Source organism: Stenella coeruleoalba (genome assembly GCF_951394435.1).
Source record: "Stenella coeruleoalba genome assembly, chromosome: 1".
NCBI classification, from domain to species: Eukaryota; Metazoa; Chordata; class Mammalia; order Artiodactyla; family Delphinidae; genus Stenella; species Stenella coeruleoalba.
This window is the reverse complement of record NC_137169.1, coordinates 33201305-33217290: the sequence shown is the minus strand read 5'-3', so window position 1 is coordinate 33217290 and position 15986 is coordinate 33201305. Positions and strand designations below refer to the sequence as shown.

Genomic DNA, 15986 nt, shown 5'->3' with positions numbered 1-15986 from the left:
TCTATGGGGTAAGTACAGCATTATTTCCCCTAGTTGACAGATAGGGAAAGTGAGGGTCACAGACGTTTGGTAAATGTTTGGGCCATTACTTGAAGCAGTACCGGCTCCAAAGCCCATGCTCCTTACACCCAGCCCACGAGCTCCTTTACCCTCCTGGGAAAGAAGGGATGAGCAGTGCTGGGCCTGCTCTGCCCTCCATCCTTGAGTGTCTTGGCACCTGGCCACCTGAATGCAGCCTCTCTAGCCCCAGTGGCCCAGGTAAGGCCTAATAACTGGTTGTGAGCAAAGCATAATCCAACAGAGATCAGAAGCCCCTGATGAGTTACCACTTTATAAGTGGGGGAACTGAGGCTCTGTCCTATCTGGGCTTCCTCCAGTGGTTGCTGGAGCTGGCTCCTACCAGCTTACAAGGGCAATGGCATGTATCTCCTCCCAATTCAGTGTTCAGTGACGTCCCTTTGGTCCTTGATATCAGCCATGGTGTGACTATTTACACCATAAAAAATTGGCAAATGCTATAAATCAGAGATTTTTGTGTGTGTGTTCGTTGTTTTTTTCCCCAGAGAGCCAGTTGTTAAAACATTTACCAGAACACCACTGGCTTCCTCTCTGCTGTAAGGAAAAGGAATTATAAACGTCAGTGGGGAGATGGTCAGGAAAAGCTCCCATCAGGGTCCAGGCAAACAGATCCTCAACCTAGCTTGGCTGTGATTTTATGATCAACATCCTTGTGATCTGTGATGTGTTTGTGTCAGAATCACGAGGGTCTTGTTGAAAATATTTCCTGGGCGCCACTGAAGCAGAATCCCGGGGGGAAGGACCATAACCTGCATTTTACCAGGTCTCCTCAGATGATTCTTTTGGTTCCTGAGTTTGAGTATCACTGCTCTGCATCCTCGTCATTGTAAAATGACTCCTCAGACACAGAGGGCAAAGCTTAGGCCCTCATAGAAAATGCACTCCAGTCTCTATTTCTTGAATGCCCATTGTGTGTTTGCCGAGGGTGAGTGAAGACAAGCCCAGGTGTGCTGCCGTCCTCCTTCCCCATCCCTGAGCTGACGGTAGAGAGCTCACTGGTCTATCGACATTGGAATCAGACAAAATTCCACCCTGTCACCTCCCAGAGAGTTCTAGGTAAGCATGCCCACTAGATGTTCCAGTAGAATTTATTAACACGTAGGAAATGTATAGTTAATACTTAATTATCTAAACAATTTGAAGTCAGAAGAACTGGGTTAGAGTCCTGGATCTGATCCACACTAGGTTAGTGACCTAAGGCAAGTACCTTGACCTCTCTGGGGCTCAGTTGCCTCCTCTGTAAAACTAGCATCTACCTTAGAGGTTTACAAGACTCAAACGAGATAACGCTGGGAAGGCAAACTCATTTACACAGTGCTAGCTGCACGTTTATTTCCTTAGCTCTCTCACCCTTGCAGGTGGGCCCTCCTCAGCTCCAGAAGCATGGCCTGTCTCCCTAACCAGGCTGTGGGCACCTCAGAGCAGGCCCTGGGCTTACCCATCTCTGTGTGCTTCACACATAATAGGTATTTCCTAAAGGTCTGTGATTGAATATGAATGAATGATCTACATATAGATATAGACAGACAAGACCACCCACACACAGATACATGTAGATACTGGTATGGGATTATTCACAGACAGGTGGCATGGAGTTGTGAATAGAGCCCAGGACCTGGGGTCAGGAGTTTCAAGTGTTAGGATGGGGAACTGTATCTACTGCTGCATAGTAAACTACCACAAACTTACAGGCTTAAAACAACACATATTTATTACCCCACAGGTTCTATGGGTCAGGAATCCAAGCCCAGCTTAGCTGAGTCCTCTGTCTAGAGTCCCACAACACTGCAGTCAAGGTGTTGGCCAGGGCTGCAGTCTCATCTGAGGCTCACCTGGGGAAGGATCTGTTTCCACACTCACTCAGGTTGTTGGCAGAATTCAGTTCCTTGCAGTTGTAGGACTGTCACTTTCTTACTGGCTGTCAGTTGGAAGTTGCCCCCTCAGCTCCTAGAGTTGCCTGCAGTTCGTCACATGGGTCCCCCAAAATAGGCATCCCCCAACATGGCAGCTTGCTTCTTCAGAGCCAACCAGGGAGTGAGTATGAGAGAGACTCCAGCAAGATGGGTGCTATAATTTTGTCATGTAACTATGTAATCACTTATGTAATAACATGCCTGCCATCAGTCTGATCACCTTCGCCATGTTCTGTTGGTTAGAAGCAAGTCGCCGGCCCTGCCCGCACTCAAGGGGAGGGAATTACATGAAGTCATGAATGCCAGCAGGATGGTGGGTGACCTCTTCAAGAGTCTGTCCATCACAGGAGCTGAGACGAACCTCATGAAGGATCTTCCTTGTGAAGTCGGTAGACAGACTTGTGGGATAGTATAGTTCTGAAAAATCTTCTAGCCACTTCACTTAACATACGAGAAAACAGAAGCCCAGAGAGACAGAGTCACCAGTAAGAATACAGCAGAATCAGACTAGACTCCGAACCCTCTGACTCCTAATCTCCACCATACTCTACTGCTTCTCTCCTGCTTATTGTCAGAACTTTGGGGACAAAAGACAAAAATTAAGGTGACTCTGAAGATGTAGCTCAGTGACCACTGGAATGTCTTGGAATACCTACAGAATAAATCCAAGTCCTTAGCACAGCACTCAAGGCCCTTTGACGACCTAGCACAGTGGACCTTTTCTGTCTCACCCCTTGCCAACCCCACTCCCCTCACAAAGAACCATTTGCAACTACCTGGGGGTCCTTCAGTCCCTTTGCATATGCTCCATCAGGAAGGTCTTTCTCTTTCTATGTCTAGGAAATAAACAAACAAAACAAATCAACAAATAAATACAGCTACTTATCCTTTGAGTCCCAGCTCAGATGCCACCTTCTCTGTGACACCCTCCTTAATTCTTGTAGGCAGAATTAATCACTCCCTCCATTCTGCTCTCTCAGAATCTTGACCAGCCTCTCATCAGCCCTTTTTGCATGCCTTATAGTTGTTTTTGAATTCTGTTTCTCCTGTGACACTAGGACCTTAAAGCAGGGTTGTTGGAAAGATGTGAAACTTATTTGGTTTAAACAAGTCTATTCTGACAGCTGGCCTTGTCAAGAGACTGCCACAGCCTCTCCTGCTGAGCTGAGACACCACCAAGGCTAATGAGAGTATTTCTTTCAAAGCAGATGTCTCCAGAAGCTCATGGCAAGTCAAGGAAAGGCTAGCTCAATCCCCAGCCAATTACATTCTCCTCTGTAGCTCTCCCAGCACTTTGCTCCATTCAGTAAATAGTTACTGATTGATTGACCAGACTTGAATAGTCATTCGACAATTGCAATTGATGTACACCCAAGCCTGGTCCTCTACTCAGAGTTCAGGTTACAGTGATGAATAAGGCAAGGAAAGGGCATGACAAATCTAAAGCAACTGGGCTTTGGAGACAGAAAAGGCATGATTCAAAGCCAGCCTCGGTTACTTACTAGCTGTACGATCTTGAGCAACTTATTTAACTTCTCTGACCTCCATTTCCTCAGCTAAGGTGGGGATAACAGTGCCTACTCCGTAAATGTTCCTGTGTGGATTATGTGAGAGGCTATATATGCCTGGCACGTGCCCCGTCCCCATTCCTAGAGAACCATTGTTCATGCGGGCAACACTCACCATACACTGAGATGAGTGCCATCAGTGACAGACATGAGGTGCTGGGGGAGGGAGCAGTGAGTGGAGGGAACTGTTCTATTGAACAGAGAAGGAGGAAGGGGAGGCTTCAAACAGGATGAGCAGGGGTTGGCCAGGAGGATATGCCAGTCAGAGGGAACGGCACGTACAAAAGCAGGGCTGTCCTAGCGCCTGATCTACATTTTTGTCTGTTCCCAGGTAAGGCGGCATCTAAGCCCTGAAGGTAACACAGAGATCAAACAATCTCTTCCTTCTGTGACAGATGACTGATGTTTTTATTTCTGTTGCCATACTGGAGAAAGTGCCTTTTCTCTCAACCAGAAATATGAAATAATCCAATTTGCAACTAAGTTAATGCTGAGCATTAAAATGCACTGAATTCCAAAGTTCTGATTCTAAGGAGAATGTTACCTGAGTCTCACTCCCAGTGCATGTGACACATTTTTGAATAGACTTTATGGAGTTTGATGCTGTTAAAATGAGACATATGTATAACCTGTGAGTGATACTGCTGCTGTGGGAATCCTTGGAATCTCTTAATATTTTTACTTCCATGATTTTCATGGCCTTAATAACTTAGACTCCAAGAATCCTAGGATGTTAGTTATAGAAGACCCCTCAGAAGTTCAGCCTCCACACCTTCCTGATGAAGAAGCTGAGGCCAAGACATGGGGAATGAGCTGCAAAGACCATACAGCAAAATCCTTAATTTCTGACACTGGAACATAGACCTCTAAGCTTCAAATCCAGTGCTCCTTCTCCTGTACTACGGTTACTTACTCCTGCGGGACTGTTGTCAGTTGAGGGTGGGTCTTTTCAAATTGTACACTTCAGTTAATAGATGTTCATTTTAAAGATTCATTTCCTTTGGGTTCAATGGGTTGCTTTCCACAAGGTCAATACTAAAAGGTTATATCAAACCTCAGGTTCTTGACTGTGTCCTTAAGTACTTAGGCCCTGAAGGTGATAGAATCACAGAATCTTAGGACTTCCCTGGTGGTCCACTGGTTAAGACTCTGTGCTTCCAGTGCAGGGGGTGCAGGTTCGATCCCTGGTTGGGGAACTAAGATCCCACATGCCACGTGATGCGGCAAAAAAAAAAAAAAATTAAGAGTCACAGAATCTTAGAGTAGAAAGGGATTTTAGAGGTTTATCTGGTTCAACTCCCCTTCCACCAAAGAAATACCCTCTGAACATATTCAGTGAACATACCCGTTTCTCCTGAGGGAATTTATTCTGTTGTTTGGCCATGACTCCAAGGTTCATTGTACAGAATTCTGTTTCTCTACCTACTCTGTCCTTTAAGAGAAAGGGAAGGCAGGAAATGGTGCTCACTTATTTATGTGATCATCCCAATATAAGACTGGGAAAAAAAGTTTAAATAACGTGCCCAAGTTCACCCATGATAAGTGGAAGATTCAAGCCAGCGTGTACCTCTCCAGAATGCCGAGACTCTCCCATCTCCCAGCCTTCTGTCTCTCTTCCACAAAGCCCTTTCAGCACGCTACTCTGGAGCTTTCCTTTTAAAATAAAAATCCCCTGCTTAAATGCCTTTGATGGCTCTCCAATACCACTCGAGGTAAACAGTCCAAACTCTTTAGATTACTAACCAAGGCCCTTAACAATCTGGCTCCGAGTGGACTTTCCAGGTTCACTTCCCTCTACTCTCCCAGCGTATCCCAGCTTCTCCCTGAGGATGCCTTTCTGTCTCTGCACATGCTGTACTTGCTGCCTGCATGCCCTTCCCCTCTTTCTCTGCCTAAAGAATTCCTAGTTTCCTTTTAAGGTCCCTTCAAATGTCACCTCCTTGGCAAATCCTTCCCTAGTCTCTCTGAAGAATCAGAGACTTGCCTCTTTCCTGCTTTCTCCCAGCACATTGTACACCTCTTGTAACAGCCTCTTTTGCATTGTCATGGTGCTTTGTAGTCTAAGATCCTTGAGGACCGCGATGGTATTTCTTTGCATTCCCAGTTCCTGGCACATAATAGATGTTCCATAAATATTCAGGAAATAGAACTGAGGTGTAATCTGTTTCCAAATGTTAATCCTTCCATTATTTGAAGACCCATCTACAGCCTTGACCTATGACATTCTAGTCCTAGTTTTTTCTTTTCTAGGCTAAGTATTCCCAACTCCTTCAGCTGTTTCTTATAAAGTCTGTTTTCCAGAGTTTTATCATCTTGGTCATTTGCTTCTTTCTGGGTGACAACTTGTCAACATCACTCTTGTAAAATATAAGTCCCACCGACAAAACTTAACAGCCCAGATGAAGTCTGACCACAGCAGAACACAGTAAGAGGGCCACAACCTCTGACTTAGATGTAGCATTTCTTTAACCATTGCTGTGTGCCAGGAGCCTCTGTCTATCTTATTTTCTTTCACTCTTGCAATAATCTGGTAAGGTAGGTATTATTTCTCTCATCTTTTAGATGAGGATACCAGTCATCTGGTAAAGCACTTCAAGATTAAGTTTAAAGTCACAAGCCCAGAGCGCAAAGTGAGCTTGTGGCCAACTGATACCTTTAGATCATTTTTACAACAACTGCTGTCAAGTTAATTTTTTTTCCAGTTACCGGGTTTAAGGGCAACTGAGGACAAAAAGAATCAGTGCCTATAGAAGGGTGTGGAACCAAAGCACAGAGAAAAGGCAGGTTGGATTAATGACCAACTTCCTAAAAATAACAGCCTTTATCTAGGAGCTCAGACAGAGCCTGGTATTTCTCAGCCACATAGCTTCCTGGAACTATTTTTATTTGGTATTTTACAAGAGGAACAAGAGCAGAAGTGTCTTAGATAAACAGTGAGATTTGAGGCTCAGCATTCCTCTGCAAAGCCCTTGCACCATCAGAATCTGAGCAGCCAGTCTAGTTGGGGCCCTGTGAGTTACAGAGGAGATGATGAGGAGCCTGTCTCCAGTCTGGGGCCTGGGCCTGGAAGGGCCCCACTGTGCACATTCATTCCATAAAGATCTACTGAGCGCTGCTGTGTTCCAGGTATGGTATGGGGAGCTGGGTGTGTCCTAAAGCAGGGGTCCCCAACGCCCTGGTGTGCGGGCCGCACAGCAGGAGGTGAGCAGCGGGCAAGTGAGCGAAGCTTCATCTGCCGCTCCCCATCGCTCGCATTACCGCCTGAACCATCCCCTGTCCCTGTCCGTGGAAGAACTGTTCTTCCACGAAACCAGTCCCTGGTGCCAAAAAGGTTGGGGACCGTTGTACTAAAGAACACAGGGAGAGTTCCAACCTTCTGAGCTTATCATCCAGTGGCAGACACAGACACAAAGGATACATATGCAGTCGAGCAAGGGCAATGCTCTCCAGGCTGCTGGGAGGGCAAGGCGAGAGGCATTTAGCCCATTCTGCGGTGAGGATGGAAGAGAAGGGATCCGAGGAAGCTTCCTGCGCAGAGTGATCTTAATTGATGAGTAGGAGTTAACCTGGGGAAGGTGGGAAGAAGAGACAAAGGAAGAAGAAAAAGTAGAAGGTATAAGCAGAACCTCAAATGCAAGAAACAGCATAAAGTTCCCATAAAGGATGGGAAGAATTACAAGCAGTTTGGTGTTTGATTAAAGCTCTAGAGGCGGAGAGATAGACAAAAGTACTAACTGTCTGTTGTGTGGTAGGCCCCACACAACAAAAAACCTTCACATACATTGTTTCAGATCACTAACTCACTGTGCGACCTTGTACTGTACCTCTCTGGGCCTCACTAGTAAAATGAGGTCAACATGAATTCCAAGGTCCTGTCTAATCTCAGCCTCTGGCCTGAGTGGCGAGTTACAGTCTGAACACTCAAGAGGAAGTGAATTCTATCAGACTTAAAAACATTTACCAAGTATATAATGTGTGTAGGATACAAAAAAATACAGATTAGGGCTCCCCTAGTGGCGCAGTGGTTCAGAATCCGCCTGCCAATGCAGGGGACACGGGTTTGAGCCCTGGTCCGGGAAGATCCCACGTGCTGCGGAGCAACTAAGCCCGTGAGCCACAACTACTGAGCTATTGAGCCTGCGCTCTAGAGCCCGCAAGCCACAACTACTAAGCCCCCGTGCCACAACTACTGAAGCCCGCGCACCTAGAGCCCATGCTCTGCAACAAGAGAAGCCACCGCAATGAGAAGCCCGTGCACCACAACGAAGAGTAGCCCCTGCTCACCGCAACCAGAGAAAAGCTTGCGCACAGCAACAAAGACCCAATGCAGCCAAAAATAAAATAAATAATTTTTTTAAAAAAAACATCTTAAAAAAAATAAAAGATACAGATTAAAATAGCTGTCCGGCAGGGTGGGCTGTGACAAAGGTCTGTGGAAAGGGTCAGATGGTGAGCTGTGGGGAGCTCAGAGTTGGGAGAGATCACAGCCAGCTTGGAGGGTCAAAGCAAGGCTTACTGGAAGAGATGGCTTTGTGATGGGCCACAGGGCACACAGAATCTCAGAGGAGGCTGAGCAGAGGTATTCCAGGCAAAAGAAACAGCAAGAGCCTGACAAAGGCAACCAAAAACTGTACTTCTGCTGCCTCCACCTGCCCCCTCCCACACCATCCCCGCCACCCTCTGCCCTCTCCACCCCTCCGTCCCTGCACATCCTCTGCTCACCCTACCCAACCCACTCTCAGGATTCTTAGCTGATAGCTGAGACTCGCCATAGCTAACCCTCATTCCCTCTGTCCAGTTTATTGACTATATCTCCCCAATATGGACCCTTGGCTCCAGCCACACAAAACTACTTGCCGTTTCTTAAATGTGCCCTTCAGTCTTCTGTCCCTAGCTCATTATACCTTCTCCATACAATGCCCCATTCCCCTAATACTCCCTCTGCTGCCTCCAATTTTCCCTACCCATCATTGAAGTCCTCCTTCTCTATGAAACTGAATCTCTTCCAAACACTGCATCATTTTGATTGCATTTCCCTCAAGGCACTTATAACTTCCTGCCTTGTATTATAATACTCTTCCTCATGGGACTGTAAGCTCCTTGAGGGGAAGTGCTGTGCCATGTTGGGGTCGCTCCCAAGGGTCTTGCACAGGGAGCACTCAGTAGCTGGCCAGCCAGCCAGTAAACACATGGGCTGTGAGCAAAGCAATCAGAGGCATAGTCTAAATGAACCTGTCCTTAGACCATCATTTAAGGAGAACTGGGGTCCTTCTGTCATCCTTTGCTTCTCCAGCATTATTCCCCTACACTCAGGCATGTGCTTCAGTGGTATCAAGCCCACCTCTAGTTCCAGCAGTGGACCTTGTTATCCCATCCTCCTAATTGCTTCCAGAAGGTTCAGGACTCCCGATGAATCAGTCAGAAAATGTCCAACCGTTCTTCTGATCCCAAACTTAGCAACCAGATGAAATCTGTTTAAACTGCCCATTTAATGATCTTAGGCAGCCCTGAAGCAAAAAAGGAGTCACAAAAGGCCGACAACCAGGAGAAGATGTGAGAGGGAAAACATCCAAATCAAGGAGGAGGCTAAGAGCTCACTCATTTTTCAGTGCCTCCCCCCATTACCACCATCCCCACTTTCTTTAAGCACCAGAAGCCGTTTTTCCTCTTCACTCAACAACTCTCCCTCGGGGTCACTGTCCACCCAGCAACATGGTAAAAGCAGAGCACTGCTCCCCGATTGTCAATCCTGGAATAATTGCTCCTTCTTGCGCTCCTTTACGGAGGGCTCTGCAGGGTTATTCCTTAATGTGATATATAAAACAGCGGACCTGGGGTTTTCTAGTATCCCTTCTTAAAAAAATATTACATCCTGATTTGCCTGTTTTCTTCCCTGTCCATTGCCTCTGTACTTCTTGGCTTACCACCAGCTGTGACTCTTTTCCAAGGGTCTGGTCATAGCCCAAATCCACTCTCCATCTGCCTCTGGGTTTTTAAACCCCTTACATCTCCTTTTAAAAATTTCAAACATCAAGCAATTAATGAAATCTATGATGTGCTCTGGGATACTAAGTGGAATACAAGTGAGGTACTACCTTCAAGAAAACTACTGTCTAACTTAAGATACTTCAAGGTGACACACTTCATACAGAGATGTTACCAAGTGACAGCACAGAGGAGGAAGCTATTAATCCTTCTTGAGAAGTGTCAGAAGGAGTTTTGATCTGGCTCTAAAAAAGAAGCAGGGATCCAAAAGATAATATGTACACTTTTAATTTTTTCAGCAAACATGTAGGAATCTCTCCTTCATGCAAAGCCTCGTCTGAGGTATTAGAGCTACAGGTGTGAACAAGGTTTCTGATCTCAAGAAGTTTTCATCCTAGGAAAGGTGTTTTTAAATGTGTCCTAATAATGGTGATACAATACATATCTTGCTATGAAAGAGTTACAAACTGCCAGGGGAGTTCACAGAGAAACGTTTAAGAGAACATTTCTCACTGGGTATAGGAGGCAGAATTTTAAGATGGACCCTAAGATTCCTGGTCCCCTGGTGTATTCGTCCTGCTTAATCCCTGCGACCGTAAAGAGGATGAATTTTACTCCAGTGATTAGGTTATATGTCACAGTTGCCCTTAAGTAGGGAGATTTTCTGGATGGACCTGACCTAATTACAAATCGTTTAAAAGCTGAGAGTTTTCTCTGGTTGAAGAAGGAGAGATTTGAAGAATTCTCTTCTTCGATTAGATATGAGAGAGGCTCTCTGTCAATGAGATGGCAAGGACCTGAGAGTGGTCCCCAGTTAACAGCTAGCAAGACAGTGGGGATCTCAGCCCTGTGACCACAGAGAAACAAATTCTGCCAAGAAGCTGAAGGAGCTTAGAGAGGACCTTTCCCTAATCAAGCCTCTGGCTAAGAAGATGGCTGGCTGGCATTTTCATTTCAGCCATGAGATACCCTAAGCAGAGAACCCAGCCACACCATGCCAGACTTCTAACCTACAGAACTGTGAGCTAATCAATGACTGTTGTTTTAAATTGTTAAATTTGTGGTAACTCATTGTGAAGCAATAGGCACTTACAACACTCTCCTTTCATTCATTGTTTACAAACTAGTTTCCCCAACTGTGGGCTCCTTGGTTCAGGCTGCATCTAGTTACCCCTGTAGCCTGAAGGCTATTCACAAGACAGGTACTCCCTAAAATTCCATCAAATGAGTGTTTAAATGAGACACAGGGATGCAAATGAGCACCTGGATGTAGATCAGGATCTGGATACACTCTGTCCATTCTCTCCTCCCAAAGATGGGGAGACTGATACTGAGACCAATGCCCAGACAAAAAGAGGAGGCTCCCCTTCAGTCCAGCACTCCAAGGTCTGTTCCAGAGACAAAGCAAGCCACCTAGCCCTAGCTGCCCCAGCTGAGGCCCCAGCCTTGTGGGGATGGGACCTTCTCCCAGACTTGTCTTAGGTGGACTTCAAGGAGCATTGTTCCCAGAGGATCATTAATCAGGGATCTCTGTGTGACTTGAGAGTCAGTTCTAAATCATACCTATACTCACGCCACACCATCTCAACAGGGGTCTTCACATTTATACGTCACTGTAACACCTTAGCTATAGGTGAAAGCCAAACATATTTTCAACCAGCCAAAATAGAAGTTAAAAAGTCCTTGAGCCTCATTTATTCATTTCTTATGAAACATTTTTATGTTGTTGTTACGTTTATGTTATGTTTTAATGCTTTAACACAAGGAATGCTGTGTACTCTCCACCTTGCTTACAGACAGTTAAAATTCCCTGTGTACTCCTCCCGCAATGGCATGCCCACCCCAAACCCTAGAGATAACCTCTCCCCTGAATTTATTGTTTACTGTTTCCACGCATGTCTTTACACTTTTACTGCATGGGTATGTGTGTCCCTAAAAAAATGGTACTGTTTTGCTTATTTTTAAACTTTATATAAGTAACATCATACTGCTTATCCTTTTTTGGTTCAGTGCCGTTTTAAAGACATTTTCATGTTATTACATGTAGCTCTAGATCAGGGGTTGGCAATTTTTTCTAGAAATGGCCAGAGAGTAAATATTGCAGGCTTTACAGGTCAGGCCTACTGTGGCACAAAAGCAGCCACAGAAAGCCCGACTGGATTCCAGTAAACCTTCATTTTCATGTAAGTTTCACATGTCATGATATATTCTTCTTTTGATTTTTTTCAACCATGTAAAAAATGTCCAAAACAAAACAAAACAAATCATTCCTAGCTCTTGGCCTGAAGGAAGTCAGGCCAGATTTAGCCCAAGGACCATTGTTTGTCAATTCTGCTCTAGATCATTCATTTTTATTGCTATAGTGTTCTGTTGACTTCACATTCATAAAAAATGAATTTACTAAATATTTACCAGGTTCAAGAAATTCAGTAGATACTACTGTAGATCAGACACTGATCTACTCTCAAAAAATCTACTATGTAAGTAGACAAGATAAGGCGTGTTAACCAATAAGGAGGCAGAAAGTGACCAAGGTCCTAAGAGAGGTTTGCGTGGCCTACCGTGAGAGCCAATACGAGTGAGGCAGGAGAGCTCACTTCACATTGGCATAGTGTTGAGAAAGTGGGCTGTGGAGCCGGGCTGCCTGGATTCCCGTTCTGGCTCCACCATTTACTAGCTCTGTGACCTTAGACAAGTTGCTTTACCTCCCTGTTCCTCAGTTTTCTCATCTGTAAAATGCAGGTCATAATAATACTGCATAGGTTTGTTGTGGAAATTAACTTGTCATAAACATTAAATAAGATAGTGCCCATAAAGCACCCAGAAGAGTTCCTGGTTCTTACTTAGCATTACATAAATGTTGGTTTTTATTATTCAAGCTGGATGATCATATGAGGCTTTGGAAAGGCAGCATTAAATCAGAGTTTTAAAAGATTGTTACGGTTTAGACATACAGAAGTGGAGAGCAAGGCATTCTAGAACATAGAGCAGTATATAAAAAAGCCTAGAGTAGCAAAGGGCATATGTAGAAAAGGAAAGCAAAGGGCAAATGTAGAAAACTACACATGAATCAAAGGGTAAATAAAGAAGAGAGAGAAATAAATTTAGAAAGGAAGGCTGTGGCCAGATCATAAAGAGCCTTGAACACAAGGGTAACAAGTTTAGACTTTGTCCTGTAGGCACTAAGGACTTAGTAAGTTTTATGAACTGGGGACTGACAGGATGCTTCCAGGATCTGGCAGCTGTGGAAGACAAGTTGAGAGAAGAGAGTCAAGAGTTAGGTTACATCCCCAATAGCCTAGGAAATAGGACATTGACTAGGGAAAAGGCAGTGTGCTTTGGCAACTGACTGTATGTGGAGGACAGGGAGGAATTTTAAGAAGCACTACCATGATTTTAAGACTGGGTGACCGGAAGTATGGTGGCGCCATTGTTGAAATGGGGAACAGATAGAAAGAGAAGGTTTAGCATGGAGAATCATGATTTTGGTCTTTAACCCACAGAGTTTGAGGACTCCACAGGAATTGTCTAATGGAACCGGAGCTAAGAATAAATAGGTCTGTAGACAGAGCTGATGATATAGACTAAATGCTTTGGGTTAATCCTTTTAACAACTCAATATGATAGGTATGTGACTATCCCCATTTTATAGAGGAAGAAACTGAAACCAGGGGAATTTAGGCTAACTCCACAGCTCATCATCAACCACCCCTCTACTGACTTTGCAGCTGCCCTTTCCAGTGCTTCATCCCAGGACAGTCGCTCAGACCCTTGCTTAGAGGCTGACTATTTGATGCAACTCCAGTAAGCTTAGATTATGTACCTTCTCAGCTTTAGCAAATTAGAAGCAGGTATAAAAGGGATAGGCATAATGACAGCAGGAGAAGTGGCAGCTGAAAACCAGAACCTTTGTGGAAGCACCATGAGAGCCCCAAAAGCACAGCATTCTGGGGCCATTTGTTAAGGTGGAAGAGTCCTTAACTCAATAGTCCAAGAGGATTGCTTAATAATAAAGCCCGATTGCTACCAATTCATGTTTATAATAAATCAAGAAAATACTAAGTTTACTTCTGTTTCTTAAATAAGGATGGCTAGGAAGTTTATAAAATACCTTTAAAAGATTTTTATCTGATATGGATACTTTTTTTTTTAATGTTAAAGGAACAGACTCTCAGCACTCTGGGGAACTTCTCTTCAAAAGCGGCTTTCCTGACAGCAGAGGTTTGATACAATTGTTTTCCCTCTCACTTGTGAGCCCTAGAAGTATGCGAAGGATAACCCGGGCTGTGTAGCTCTGGAGAACCCTCTGCCAGGATTCCCACGCCTACTCACACCTAGCATTGGTAACCTCCTCTTTTCCTCTCATCTGCTTTCCTCACTGGACTGCTTCTCAGAAAATGGGCAATGAGGAGAGGTAGCAGTGTGCTGGGGTCAGAAAGGGTGCTAACGTCCACAGCAAATGCGAGCAAAAGCCTCACTACACAGCACCCAGTGGAAATGAAGGAATAAAACACTCATCCTGTCGCTTGTCAGGTGGTAAAGTGATACCAAATGAGGAATAAAAAGACCAGAGTCATCTGGGTCCTAGCTCTGTTGCTTACCAGCCCTGCACTTCCCTGTTTCTATCCTTCTGCCTAGAATGCCCATGCCTTGTGAACTTATCCCTCAAGGCTGGCCTTGGGTCTTGAAAACTCTTTCTGAAATGAAAGTCTGATTAAGTCACTCCCCTACTTAAAACTTCAATAGCTTCTTTCTGCCTATAGCAGGCATTCATAAACCTTTTGGGCTCAGGACCCCTTCCCACTCTTAAATATTACTGAGGACCTCGAAGAGTTTTTTAATGTGCCATTTGTTACTTCTAACAATACTTACCATATTAGGAATTAAAACTGAGAAATTTCTAAAATTTTATTAATTCATTTAAAATTACAAGAAATCCATTACCTGTTAATATAAACACATTTTTAGTGAAAAATGTCTACTATTTCTAAGACAAAATATTAATGAGAAAAGCGGTGTCTTACATTTGTACAAATCTCTTTAACACCTGGCTTAAAGAAGACAGCTGCATTTTCAAATCTGTACCCGCATTTAATGCGTTGAAATATCATTTGTCCTATAGTCTATGGAAAACTTCACTGTATGCTCATCAGAGTAAAAAAAAGCAAATCGCATTTAGCATTATTATGAAAATAATTTTGAGCTCTCTGACCCCTGAAAGGATCTCAGGGACACCCAGGAGTCCCAGAACCATACTATGAAAACCACTGGCCTACAAAATAAATTCTAAGGTAGACATACAAGGACATTAAATGTCATTCTAGGCACACAAAGACCTCCTTCCATGTTCTGGCTTCCTTTCCCTGTCTAGCTTCAGCACCGTCATCACCACATTCACACTGTCTCTCATACTCCCACCCTGCCAGTCACACCAACCAGCCATCTGCTATCATATGTCTTTATGCCCTTGCACACATCCGTCCCTCTGCCTGAAATGAGCTTCCTCCTTGCAGACTCTTTCAAGAGCCAACCTGAAAGTGTTTAACTCTCAGGGAGCCTCCTTTGACCCATCCAAACAGCTGATAACTCCCTGCTGGCAGAGCACAGGCTTTGAAGTCAGGTTGGAGATGAATCTCCACTCATTTACTGGCTGGGTGACCTTGGACAAGTAGCTTCACCTCCCTGAGCTTCAGTTTCCTCCCTGCTAAAATAGGGATGATCCAGGTGGACGCGGCGTTTAATCATAGGAGTGTAGCAAAGAGTGTTCACTACCAGAATGAGCCTGTCTCCAGGCACATGGAGGGGCTCAATGCGTAAGTAGTTGCTGAATGGATGGATGAACCAATGAAGGGACCGCGGGAGCTTCTATTTCCTACGCATTTACTTACTAGGTCTCCAGCACTGTTCCGTGGGCTTCACAAGCATTAACTTATTTATCCTCACACCAACCCTCTGGATTGAATGCTATCCCGTTAGAGGTGAGGGTCCTGGGGTAGAAATACAAGGTAACTCGCTCAAGGTCATCCATCACTCCTAGCAGGGCAGGGATTCGAGCCCCGGAGCGCCGCTCTTCGCCCGAGGCGGCGCCGCGCGTCAGCCAACCTGACCTGACACCTCTTGGGTCCGCCATCTCCCCCATCCGCCCACGCGCGGGCTCGGAGCGGCGACAGCGGGACTCGAACCCAAGTACCCGAGCCCTCTCCAGACCTCAGTTTACCCACCCGTGAGAAGCGGCGCATAGGGCCGGTGGGGACGCGGGTCTGGACCCCGGGGTCGAAGGCAGGAGGCGGGAGGCAGCGGAGGCTAGCGGGGCCTGGGCGCTCGGCGGCGCCCTCCCGGCACCGCCCCCCCGCGCGGGCCCAACTGCCGAGGCGCTCGCCACCCTGCGGCCTGAGGCCCGGGGGGCGGGGCCGGGAAGCCCGCGCCCCGCCCCCGCCTCAGC

The 15986-nt window shown here is 45.5% G+C and overlaps 1 long non-coding RNA gene across 3 annotated transcripts; it reads right to left on the bottom strand.

Moving 5' to 3' along the window:
* Positions 1-1604: 1604 nt before the first annotated feature.
* LOC307195146 lies at positions 1605-15888 on the bottom strand. Of its 3 annotated transcripts, XR_013830730.1 has the most exons (4): positions 15766-15888; positions 15433-15531; positions 2768-2827; positions 1605-2432 (listed from the first exon to the last, which is right to left on the bottom strand). It is a non-coding gene; the product is annotated as an uncharacterized lncRNA (long non-coding RNA). The 3 variants fall into 3 exon arrangements; XR_013830731.1 differs by lacking the exon at positions 15433-15531 and having other exon boundaries at positions 15766-15879; XR_013830732.1 differs by having other exon boundaries at positions 15433-15853.
* Positions 15889-15986: the final 98 nt, after the last annotated feature.